Genomic DNA, 13,594 nt, shown 5'->3' on the forward strand with positions numbered 1-13,594 from the left:
TGGTTCTGCCCTTAGTAAAGGAAACGTCACTTTGGTTGTGTTTTGCTGGCTGAAAACTTCCCAGTGGTTTGGATAAGCCTGGAAGGGAAAAGAATGCAGCTTATTGCCTCTCCCCATACAGCACAAACAACCCGACACACTGCTCAGGGGATCGTTTGCATGCACACATAAAAATCACCCCAATTAGAGATAATAAGTATTGTTTCACAAAAGAACCTGAGCTATGAGTCTCATGATATGCAGATGACATTTTTAGCTTGTAAAATTATGAGTATATGACTCTACATACTTGAGCTTACTTCCAAAAGAGCTTTAAAACAGCACAGTGCAAGTTGGGCTAAGGAGATGCACAAATATTAACAGAAGGATAATATAACCTGTGGGATTTTGGTAAACATACCCACTTGTCCTGTCCCAATTTATGCTAAACAAGACATTAACTACTATCACCTACAGTCATAAGCATATCCAAATGTTAAGACAGGAAGATGCAATTGAAAAGGGACACATTAACAAATTCCTATAAAACACTGTATGGTGAATAAGCACCACAACAGTCATCTAGAAGTAGCTGCTGGCTACAAGACACAACTCTTTTAGAGTAAAAATGTCACTGTCTCCCAAATGTATAAATTCACTTAACTTTCATTAATGCTAGCAATGTCTTTTGCAGTACTTGTTCTCACTGAACAGACAATACTGTATATTCGTGCCCATGCAGAACCCAAAATGTTATGTTTCCAAGATTCAGAAGCAGGATGACAAAGAGCATTCAGCTGTGATCTTCAAAAAAACCATAACCTTTCAGGTATTAACTTTCTCTCAAAGTTAAATGCAAGTCTCAGTCAAGTGCTTTCCCCAAATGACCACTTTTTCCATCAAAGCTCATTTGCAAATGCTGCTTGACTGGCAGCCATGCCCAGCGAGCAAGTACAGAGGGAACAGCAGGAAAGTCAGGTCTTCTTGTGTCCTCTTGACTTGTTATCCCAAGTGAAGGTGACCACGTGTTGTAAGAAGTCAGCATCCCTTCACTCAGTTGCTGATACCTCCCAAAACACAACAGGGATGGAATTTCTTGCCTCATCTCTATTTTTTCCTCCCCTCCTCTTCAATTATTAGTTGGATTAGTGAATTATTATTATTCTTGAATCAAGGTTGCTAAGTCATAAAATCATTGAATTTTTTAGGTTGGAAAAGAACTCTAAGATCACCAGGTCCAACCATTAACACAGCACTGCCAAGGTCACCAGTAAAACATGTCCTTAGGTGCCACATCAACATGTCTTTTAAATAAAATAAAACACCTGCACTTCCCTAGGCAGCCTGTTCCAATGCTTGACAACCCCTTTCCATTAAATCTTTCCTAATATCCAATCTAAACCTCCCCTGGCACAACTTGAAGCCATTTCCTCTTGTCCTGTCCCTTGTTACCTGGGAAAAGAGACTGACCCCCACCTGGCTCCACCCTCCAGTCAGGGAGTTGTAAAGAGTAAGAAGGTCCCCTCTGAGCTTCTTTTTCTCCAGGCTGAGACACCCCCCACCAGCTCCCTCAGCTGCTCCTCCTCAGACTTGTGCTCCAGATCCTTCCCCAGCTCCATTGCCCTTCCCTGGACACACTCCAGCACCTCAATGTCCTTCTTGTAGTGAGGGGCCCAAAACTGAACCCAGGATTTGAGGCATGGCCTCACCAGTGCCCAACACTGGCCCTGCTGACCACACTATTGCTGATCCAAGCCAGGATGCCACCGAGCCTCTTGCCCACCTGGGCATATCTTGGCTCATGTTCAGCTGCTGTCACCAGCACCCCCAGGTCCTTTCCAGCCACTCTGCCCCAGCCTGTAGCTCTCCCTGGGATTGTTGTGACCCAAGTGCAGAACCAAGCACTTGACCGTGTTGAACCTCATACCGCTGGTCTCAGCCCATGGATCCAGCCTGTCCAGGCCCTTCTGCAGAGCCTTCCTGCCTTTCAACTCATCAACTCTCCTGCCCAGCTTGTCATCTGCAAACTCACTGAGGGTACACTCGACCCCCTCGCCAGGTCATTGATACAGATATTAAACAGGACTGGAGCCAGGACTGAGCCCTTGGGAACCCCTCTAGTGATGGGGTCACCAGTGGGATGTGGCACCATTCCCACTACTCTAAGCTTAGCCACTGAGTTTTTCACCCACTCAGTGTACTGAACCTGCCCATTTGCCTAATTGTAGAAATTCTTGACCACTATTGATTTGGGCTGAAGTAAGAAATTTAAACAGTAACTACAGCTCTTGGTTTGATGGGAGGTTCTGGCTACAATTAGTAACATTCTTTAACAGAGAAAACTGGTTACATGGCACTTGCAGAGAAGACTTACTGCCAATGCTGTAAAATCTCAATCAACTTCATTCATTCTGTTAGGAATGAAAGAGGTAAATGATAGAAGTTAAAGACTTTCTAGAGGATGTACCTTCTTATCACAATAAAAGGACAGATATTCACAAAGAGGTTCCACACTAGTACAGAGGCTACCAGCTCTGTATCTCACTCTGTTAAAATAAGCATTTCACTGACCAGAAGTATTGATTTAATTGAAATATAAGATCTCCTCTCTTGTTTTTCTTTAGTGCTATGGTAAGTACAGAAGGAAGAAAAAGGCATATCTAAATTATTTTTTAAGGGAGAAACAGAAAAAAAAAACCCCAAAAGCGTTTTCCTACAGAGTGCATGACTAAGCAGATCACCCACTTCCTCAGTGTTCTCTACTCATTATCTGGGTCTTATTTCTCTCGAGTAGTTAACCATTGTCATTATAGAATAAACAAATTCAGATCACCTAATAAAGACCTACTCCCATTCATTGGGGAACAGGATGTGAAGTTGCAGTGGACAGAAACTTTAAAATGCTGGCTAGGGTAAATCATACTATGCATTGTCCAGAGTTAAGAGCTTCCACCCCCCCCCCCCCCCCAAAAGCTTCCCCAGGAAATTCTCCTCCACAGATAACTGGACCACATCCCAAGATTGAGGGAAAATAAAAAAAACCCTTCTCTTCTGGGGTAGCAGCTTTTCCCCAAGTATCTGATCTCAAAATCAGTAACTATTCCACACAACAGTCACCCTGACACCTGGTTTTCAAGGTTAGAGCCTGCAGGACACTTCACGCACTAAGCATTGAAAGGTGCTGGTTCCATAAGGTTTACTTTTTGGTCCTGCTCCCTCAATTTCTTGACACCTACAGACAAGGAACTTTAAACCCAACTGATGACACCACTCCTACAACAACTTCTTGATTTAAGAAAATAGTCTTTGTTCCTGATACCTCCCCCACCCCAACATCCCCTGCAAACACAAGCTGATTTTTCTCACTTCCTATGCCCGGAAGGTTGTGTTTAGTTGCTGAGGTGCATTCCATAACCCTGGCACTTTTTTCTAAGGAATGAATATACAGCTCTTGCACTATTTCTGGAAAGGAGAAGCTGCAGCCAGCTGCCTTTTCACACAAGATGCTGTAAGAGTAATCAAACCTCTGGACAGTTACATTCCACCAGGAATGCTGTTCCTTTCACTTTCATCAGCAAGTGATGCAAATAATTAATGCAAAGACTGAATAAAAGAGCGCAACAAACAGAAGATGGCAACCAAAGTCTGATGCTAATCTCACCAATTAGAGAGACAGAGACATGCCTTGACACTGACAGACAGTTTTCAGATTCCACAGGCACCAGAAGGGTAATAAACATTTGGCCCTGATTAAATTACCCATTTTCCCTCTTGCTGACTGCAGCCTCTCGGGCCTTGAACACACTCTCGGCAGCAGCTGCTCTTTCCCACTCACACGCCGCTCCCACACTGTGCCAGCACAACTCTCGTGGCTGGACACCAAACTGATTCAGCTGAAAAACTACCTGGAAGCAAAATTCCATTCCCAAATGTGATTTACTATGAAGTTGCAAGAACAGCTGTGCAGGCACAAAGGGAAAAACCGGTGAAAGGGTGGGAATATGCAGCCCTGGGTTTGGATGTCCAAGCTGGAGTCACTGTCACCAGGGCCATGCTCTTGGCAGCCAGATACAGGGCACAGACAGTGTTTTGGTTTGAGAAAGTGATGGTCTTTGTGACAAAGCTTCCTTGCCTTTGACACAAACACCAACCAAAAGGATGGTGCATGTATTCAAGCTAAAACATGAACATTTCCAGGCTTAATCTTCTCAATTGTCCCTTTCTTTAAATAGTCATGGCATCACTTTGTGGTTTGTGTAGAGGTATTTATTTCTGAAGTTCATTTTGCTGGGCTCTTTTAATTGAAAAAATCAACGCAATTGCCACTCAAAGGGCAAAAGAATCATAAGTTACATCATGCAGTCAGACACCCTTGCTGTGCACATCTCTCCCCAGAGCAAATACTTTTAAACTGCTCAGAGCTCAAAGTAAAATACCCATAGACCTCCTCATGTAAGTCCCTAACATGTAACATGTTTAGTGAGAGCCAGTGTGAATGGGTCCTTGCAGTTACATGTGGGCACTAAAGGGGCAAAGACAGGACAAGGCTCTGCTCTAGGGAGCAGGAAGATAAGCTGCCCTGACCTCGAGAAACTCATAACTGGCACTGACAGAAATTTCTCTGGGTCAGGGCAGGTCGCCTCCTGAAGGCACTCAGGCAGGACTTGTTAAAGGAACAGCTCTATGGGATGACAAAGGGAAGTGATGCAATCTGCACCATGAGAACAAATAGGTAATTTCTTAAAGCTCATGAAGTGGAATTTGCTTTGGTCATGATACCCTTGCTTGAGATCAAGGGCTAATTGTTAGTACCTAAATAAATGAATCACTTGTTTCAGCCCTCTGCCTTTCTTTGTTTTTATGTTGTATGTTATTATGTCTGGGATAAGTAGATATTCCTGGGCTGTCCTAGAACATAGACCTTTCCCCAAGATGCAACCAAAAGCCACTGTGGAGTTCTGATCATAAATACATATTAGTATTTGAAGCCTCTCAGGCACATCCCCTGCTCGCTTTGTGCTTGTTTCCCTCAGCACTACAGCTTCACCCTAACTGTTCAAGGAGGCATAATTACCCTTGGCATGAAGTCCTAAAAGTCTTCTCTTATCCTTTCTTCTCACAAGAAAGAAGCTGCCCCTCCGGAAAACCCTGGTCTCAATTTTCTGATCCAGGCCACAGGTGAACTTTTTCATACATTTTCATACTTTTTCATACTTTTTCATACTTTACAGCTTATACTAAACAATGTCACAGCCAAGCAAAGATGCAGGTGAGGAAAAAAGAGACAGGTCCCCTCAGCAGTCATGAGAAAGATAGTTGTCTGATATCAGATGTAGGAGGAGTTCCAGCACAGCAAGACAAAATGAAGTGGAAAAAACAGAAATTTTTACCTCCTAAGTTCTACAATCTTTCCCCACCCCCAAAATCTTATCCAGACTCCTGGACGATTAACTCTGTTCACCTTCAATCTTCCCTACCATAAAGCAACTGCAAAAACAAGCCAGCAGATCACTTAAAAAAAAATAAATTAAAAAAGAAAGAAAAAGTGGAGTCATTGTAAGACTGCAAGCAAAAAACTGTTCAGTTATAACCACTTCTGTCTCTCTTCACTGCCTTCTCTTTGTCAGCAAAATGGGTCAGACAAGGTGATAATAATAAGGAGAGTAAGAGATGCAGGGGAGATACACCCCCTCCAAAATGCAAGGAAATTCAAAGATTAAAATATAAACAGCTTCCCACAACAAAAGGATTTTATCGCTAAGCCTTCCTGCGCAGGCCAGCCCAAGAGTGCAAAGAAAAGAACACAAGACCTTGCCTGCCTTGATGAAATAGTAAAATAAGCAACAGAGGGGGAAAGGTAGCACTTGGTTGGAAAATGCTGCGAGGAGGGAGGTAACTTCTATGAGCAGGACAGTCTCTTTCAGTGACAAAAGAAGTAATCTGCTATAGTGCCAACCCTTCCCCAAAACCAGAGGTCCTGAACAGACATATTACATCTGGTGCTTGCTGGAAACATCCTTTCTGCACAAGGGCTGTTGATGCACATGCCCATTCCCTACGGAAGCCAAGGGAGCACCTGAGGAAAAGGCCATCCAGTGACAGTCTGCCAGGAGCAGAGCACCCAGCTCCTGTATTTCCCACGGCCCTTCCTCCGACACATGACCGGCCATGCACTCCTCCTGTGATGGGAAAAAGATCAGGATATCTGGAAAGGTGCCTACCAGGCATAAGCTGCTGTCACGACCAGACAGGCTCCCATTGTACTTCCAGAAGGGTTTAGGAAAACATCCCAAACCAATGGTCCCGATGGGCCACCGTGAACCCACAGGCAATCAATCCTCTCCCTAATGGCCAAGGCAGGAGAGGACTCGCAGCTTTTTTCCTCGCTATGGTCCTTCACCACTTTGGCAGGCAGGACAAAACAGAAACCATTCCTTTGCTGGACAAGGAAAACACTGATTTTGTACCAGCAGAGACACTGCATCCTTACTCATTCACACCCAGAGCTACCTGTGCCACAGCAAGAGCACATGCAATTTCTTCCCCAATGAAAAACCATTTTTTTCCAAATGTAATGACTACTCACTACTGGAGTAAACTTCTTGAGAGCACATTATCAGATTTTTTGAGGAAAAAGATTGGGAAAGATATCCCAACCAGTTCAGGAAATGAAACATCCATCCCTGTCCTTCCCCACACAGCCCCTTCCTTTCCCCATCACTGAATATGACTGTGTTTCCTAAAAAAACCAAAAAAACACAGATCACAAACAGTTTGTTTCATTTAAGTACATGGCTCTTAGGAGCACATTTATTCCCTTGAGAGAAAAGGTACACTTCATAGATTTAAAGGAGTGCTATAAACGAACAACTATCATGATCAGATCACTTGACTAACTCTAGGCAGGGGCAGGAAGGAAGGCCTGGTCTGAACACAACTGGGTGACATCAGTTCAGCATGTGCAAATGCTCCTGCACCTGTATGGTGGCAGGTGCACTCCTACATGTACAGTGCATTTCCTCATGCATATATTTCAAATGCTACTCCATCCTGACTTGATGACTTCGAGAGATGGAGACATCCTAATTTCCCTTAATACTTACAAGCATCTTCCTAATGCCTTCAGTGGCTGATCACGTTCATTGTTAACAATCTGTGCCTTTTTCCTAATTTGAAATAATCTTTTTAACTTCCAGGCACTGGCTGCTATCCTATCTTTTTCCACTAAATTAAAGAGCCCTTTGGTACACAGCCTATTCTGCCCAAAGAAAACTGAGAAACTTTTAAATACCCAGTGATAAGCTAAACCAACTGAGCACTAAGAAGTAGTTTCCTATGAGCGATTTAATCACCCAAGCAACATTGAACGCTATATCTTTGTTGCTTTTGAACATCTCTCTAAAAACACTAACATTAAACCTCATCAAAATACCCCCCATCTGATTTCACCTCTGTCCTTATTCAGTATTTCCTGTTATTATGGATGTACATTAGTTGAGGACTCATATACTGCCATATGTCTGCTCTGCTCCTGCCACCCTATCCAAGGTCACTGGTTTCTGGAAGTACAACTCTGTATTCCCAAACTACAGCCTCCAGTCTTTCCCACAACAAGCATAAGGTTGTGCTCCAGCTCTATAAAAACATAGTTGGCCATATTAGACCCAGTTACCCAAACAACTCAGAGGACACTGTACAGCTGCCGTTCCTTCTTCATGCTTCACCACCCAGGCACAACCTTTACATAATCCACAAATTTGAACAGCTCTAATTTCATGTTTTCTTCCAGGCCACTGATAAAAATACTACAAAGCCATGGACCTACTACAAATCCCTGAAAAATACTCCATTCATATTCTACTTTGCACATCTACTATTTTTAATCTAGGTTTTGACTCACGGATCATACACGACACTGTATCTGTTGAACAAGATTCACTTCTCAACAACACTCTCGTTGACTGAGGCAGGCACGGGAATACAATTACCACACAAATCCCATTTGTAAGTTATTTTTGATACAAGAGCTTTAATTATGATTTTTTGGTCTTCCAGAGTACTGCCACTCACCAGCCATGTAACAGTTTCCTTTACTTCACTAATTTTAAGTAAATCCTACCACCAGCCCTCCTCAATCAAGTCCTTTTTGAGTAACATCCTATCTTCCAAGTTGACTCAGCAGGCAGTACGAGCCTCTCTGCTCCACAATCCCTTTCCAGGTTTTGTCAGGCCCATGGATTTTGGCTGGTTTGGGGTTTGGTTGGTTGGTTGCTGTATTACCCTTTGTGTGCAACAAACAGCTACAGCAATTCACCTGAGCTCAATGCACTTCAACAACCTATTTATTCTGGATTCAAATACTTCAAATATAATAACCCACACTTAATTGATGCTGATGTCCTAGATAAGACTTGAGTTTCTCAGAGACTACAGAAAATCTTTGATTAATTACCATGTCTCTAAAATGTCATTTCCACAGTTCTGCTGGGCTAGAAAAGTTTTCTTCACAAATTAAAGGTAAAAATTTTCGCTGTGAAGGGAAGAAAGTAAAAGTCAAGATTATGTTACTTCCACCATATTTCAATTATTTCCCATACTGTGCTTGCCCTAGAAACTCCTTGTACCTGATCAGCCAGGTTCTGCACATTCTGTAATCAATTCTACCTTTGTATAGCTCCAGTTCTTTCTTAATTAGATCAAGCTGGTTTGCAACAGAGAAGCTGGAGTAAAGTTATCTGCCTGTAATCTGCCAAATCACTGCAAAACCCCGTTAATTGCTTTTATAAGTTTAGTGCCTCTCTTTAGGCTTTCTTATATAAAGAGTGTTGTTTTGCATGTGAGGCCTCGACCAAAGTCCTCCTCATGCTGAGCATAAGTTCCGAAGTGTTTGTAACACAGGAGAGCACATGGGTACATTGAGCTTTTCCAACTTTGATTTGCTACTTATCTGCCAGAAAAAGTCCACCAGCATAGAACCAGTTACAGTGGCTGTTAATGTGCTTAATTCTTGACTTGACATTTCAGGTAGAGCAGCAGAAAGTGTTTTGTGCCAGTGCCACTTACTAAGGCTCCTACCAGTGCCACTGTGTGTGCACGTGGAGAGGAGGAGGAGGAGAGTCACTCAGTCAGATCAGCAAGAGGCAGGTTCATCTCATCAACTCTTCTCCATTTTAAACAGCTGCCTGAAAAGGCAATGGTAACTGCACTTTGCAGCTCAGAAACTCCTCCCAGGATTTAGGGCAGTAACAGAGGGCACTGCTTACACGGTTTGAATGCTGCACTCCATGTTTATACCACAAGCCACACTGATAGCATCTAACAGAGTCCTTCAGCTTTGCTTTGAAGCAACTGGCTAAAAAAACTTCCCCTAAAGATTTCTGCATCTTTGAATGATGCCTTCAGTCATGAAGTTATTCAGCACTTTTCTCCAGCACAGAATCAATACTTCCTCCAGACAAGTGCACGCCAGCCTTTACATCTTTTCTGATGTTTTCAGCTGTCACTAAAACCCGAGTTGGATCATTCTTCCTGCCTTTGCTTGTGCATTTCAACTTGCAGGTACACCCTCAGAACAGCAGCTCTGGGACAAGCTGACAGGCCACCCCAGAGGGCTTCAAATCACTGCTCCTACCTGCACATTTTTAGAGCATGCTGAAAATGCTGCTATTAAATTTAAGTGATGTAACAATTCAAGTGAGTGCTAGCTACCTTCAAAATGCCACAAGATTTTTGGAGGTGTCAGACTGACCCCAACTCCATCATTACCACTGAGCAAGAACAAGATTTCAATTATCACAGCTGCTCTGAGATTGCCATAGCACTGAATCAGCCTCGCTCACAGGACTCAAATTCTGCTATTCCACATCAGACATAAAATTGAGTCAATGGTATGTCTGATCTTCTAGAATTTCTGAAAGCCTATATTCTATACTTCAAAGTATTTTTCAAAGTAACAAATCTTGTTATTCTCACATAGTTTTATATCTGCATAGCTGAAAGCAATATATATTTTTTAATCTTCCCCCTCCTCCCCTTCTCAAAACTTGCTTCAACTTCAGGTATACTAATTTTGTCAGAAAACACGTGCAGTTGGCATTTGCTGGTTATCACATACAAAATACTGATCAGTAACTTAGTATTACTTAGAATGAGATGCCATTAGCTACCTAGTTTAAAAGAATGATGACTTCAAAAAACAATCTACAAAACAACACCACCATATTCTCATAAGTCCAACCAGCTTCTAAAGGTGCCTGTTTAACAATTTTTCCCTTCTTATGGCTACCTGTAATTCCCTCTTCTTCCTTCTCCCCATATGTAATGACATTTGATTTCATCAGCTAATTCTGTCCCTTTCTCAAACAACAAATGGTGTTCCTTTAATATTCCCCTTCATCTTTAAGACTCTGTTTCTACAAAGTCCTAGAAAATTAAGTGTAAGATTTTTAAAAGTTAACTAGAAATTAAATTTTCCTTCATTGTTTCAAATTACCTACATATCAGATTTACACATGTTATTCTACAAATCCGAACTTAAACATTGACTTCTTCTGTGCTGGTGAAAGTACTTAATAAGTGCCAATCTGGGAGGCAGGGGAAACCACAGCTCTTTATAAATTCTTTTATTTTTATGTAGCTACAAATGTTGCTTAAACACAACAAATTCCCATCTTGAGATGAGCATTCTCTGAAACAAATTCAGCTGTAATTAACACGACATACTTGACAATCAGGAAAATATAATGCAGAAATTATTCTGTGTAAGCAGAAAACACGCATCTCAAAATTATATCTGTACCAAGGATCTAGGAATAGCAATTGGTACTTTTACCTCTGCAGGAACCAAGTTCTCCAGAGTGAAGTTTAAAAAAAGAGACCTTGTTAACAGAGAATATTTATCCTACAGTTACAGTTTCCCAAAAACTCCTAAGCACCTGAAGGAAACAAGTTCAAAGAAATTACACAAACATTAGTTGCACTGCAACTAATTGCATTCTTAACAATATTGTACCTAAATGTTTCATTTAACTCACACCCATAAACAACCATATTTGAAAACACACTTCCTACATTGTTACATTCTGGATTTGAAGTTGATCCAATGGGATTCAAATCAATCCCCACGGGAAAAGCTTCACTCCACTGCCACTCCCTTCCTAGCACGGTAACTTGATACATCACAAAGAAGCGTTTGAAACAACAAAATTTTGAGAAACAAAGTGAAGGCAACATAACGGCCAGACCTGCAGGCTGGGAGGCACAACCAGCCAGGGTACGTGTGACAGCACAAGAGTTAGGAATGGCCAAGGAGCCCACAGTCTCCACTAGAGACATATGAGGAAAAGGGTGGAAAAACTACTGCTCAGTGCTGTAGAAGGTGTGATTTGACACCTGTGTGTACACACACACACACACACACACACACACGTGTACACACCAAGGAGGCTCCTCCCAGAGCTGCACTGCAGGAGGGTGAGAAACATCAGCTCTCACTTAATGTGGGTGTGATTTGTGTGTGTGCACAAACCCATCCTCGCACACACCTGTACCTGCACTCAGGAAATGTAACCAGCAGTGCACCCTGGCAGCTGTACAAGCCAACAGCACTCTGGGCTGTATGGGCAGGAGCACAGCCACCCTGACCCAGGGAAAACATGACTCCCTTTCACTCAGCACTTTCCAGACCCATTGGAGACACTATGTGCAGCTCTCCCACACCTACATGGAGGCCATCAAGAAGACACAGACTGTGCACAGAGACGCACAGCGGGACATGAGACACAAAGTACAACAGTGGAGGTGGTGACCTGGCCTAGAGAGGAGATTCTTCCTGGAGGGGACAGTCAAGCATCGGAACAGGGACACAGAGACTGATGAACTTTTGCCTTTGGAGGGTTTAAGACCTGAATGAACAAAATCCCAGCCTGAACTTGGTGTAGATCCTGCTCTGAGCAGCAGGTTGGACTAGACACCTCCTGAGGCCCTTTCCAGCCTGAATTGTTCTGCGACATCAACTTGGATGCCGGAGAACACCACAAATGTTCTGTTACAATCTTCTATGCCAGGTTATACCTTCCAAATCTTCACTAGAATGCAACCACTGTTGAGATGAGACAAAAACCACGTTGCTTGGTTCTTCTCCTCAAAAGACCACAAGATGTTCCCATCCAGGATCTGCAATACTCGTGAACATCAAATCTGGAATTCCAAGTTTCAGAGACACAGAAGTTTCAGGTTAACTGAGTGCAGTACAAGTGGAACACAGACTAAACCCTCACAGCTTTTTTGGGAGAAGGTGGTGCTCACTCTGAGGCAGTGTCAACCCAGAAAACACCACCCAGCCACAACAGCTCTCCCTTAAAGCAGCAACTGTTTATTTCTAGTAAATGGCACATTCAGCACCTACCGGCAAGGAACAACCCCTAGATTCTGGTGCTGATAAGGTCACAGGGGAAGAAGCTGTGCTGTTCTCTCTCTATTCGAGGTGTACAGCTCCACACCTGGGGAAAGAAGCCTCCCTTAGCAAACCAAGGCTGTGCTAGCTCCCACCAGGAACACCTGCAGTGGTCCAAGCAGGCTGCTTGGTTTTCATTCCTCTGCTGGGTGCTGCTGCCCATGGAGCAGAACTACCAAAACAAAGGCTGTTTATTCTAAATTAATTGATTCTGTATTGAAGCAGAAGGAGAGCACTCACCAGGCCCATTACTCTAAGCCAGGAAGGGGGGTTACCACCTCCAACCAGGCAGCAGGAACATCCTGAACCAACACAGAAGTTTCTGCAGTGATTTCCTACAGGCTAAGTGATTATTCATCAAGCATGATGCTTGCATAACCATACAAAGGATATCCAACATTTATAAAGTTATAAAGACAAGTAAATGTGACCATTAGTATCTTATCAGCATAAAAAAAAATCAGAAAAAATAACCCTGAACTTTCACTGTTTGGTCTTTTTCTAAACAAAAATTCCCCACCTGCACACAGACTGAGGGGATGTACCAGGAACGTTTTAAAGCATCGGGTTTGCATATATCAATGAAAAAGAGGGGAATCCAAAGGGGTTTATGAGCATCTCTCAGACGTGAGCACTGAAATGTCCAGTCACCCACACAACCACCAGCAAAAGTCACCCGCAAACTCTTCCTCGGAGGGAGCAAGTTAAAAAGCCGAGAGACGGGCTCAGGCGAGGAGATGTAACAGCTCTGCACGCCGAGCCTCCCCCCTCCAAAGCTCACCAACAAGTCTCACACAGGCACCAAATAACGACTTCGCCCGTCAGTTCAGCAGTCCCACAGCCCGTGCTTACCAGTCCCACCGATCAGCGCCGCTCGGGCACCACAGAGCGTGACAACCGCTGTGCCCGGGCCCCGCCGGGCCGCCCCGGCTCGGCACCGCGCCGCCAGCACGGGCTGACCCCGGCACCCCCGGCACCGCACGGGGGGCAGGGGGAGCCCCCCGCGCCCCCACAGCCAGGCCCGGGGCTGGGCAGGACGCTGAGCCGGGCTCGGCGGTGCCCGGGCGGGCCCAGCCCCGCAGCCCCCGGCCCCTCGCACCGCACCGGGACCCGCCCCCCCGGGTGGCCCGGCGGCGCTGCCCCTCCGCCCGGCCCCGGAAC

General features: G+C 44.0%; 1 protein-coding gene across 5 annotated transcripts in view; it reads right to left on the bottom strand.

Moving 5' to 3' along the window:
• RAD54L2 (RAD54 like 2) overlaps positions 1-13,594 on the bottom strand; it is a 69,505-nt gene that overhangs the window by 55,458 nt on the left and 453 nt on the right. For 2 of the 5 annotated variants that reach the window (XM_027640194.1, XM_027640188.1), the window contains exons 1-2: positions 13,110-13,244; positions 12,386-12,479 (exon numbers count right to left, since the gene is read on the bottom strand). The exons of 1 other annotated variant lie outside the window; for it this stretch is intronic. The gene's annotated coding sequence lies outside the window, so the exon portion shown is untranslated. Of the gene's footprint in view, positions 1-12,051; positions 12,178-12,385; positions 12,480-13,109; positions 13,245-13,594 lie in introns of those variants that run through there. 2 more of the 5 variants (XM_027640190.1, XM_027640189.1) reach the window with 2 other exon arrangements.

This window comes from Corapipo altera, unplaced genomic scaffold (genome assembly GCF_003945725.1).
Source record: "Corapipo altera isolate COAL_440 unplaced genomic scaffold, ASM394572v1 55, whole genome shotgun sequence".
In the NCBI taxonomy this organism is placed as follows: Eukaryota; Metazoa; Chordata; class Aves; order Passeriformes; family Pipridae; genus Corapipo; species Corapipo altera.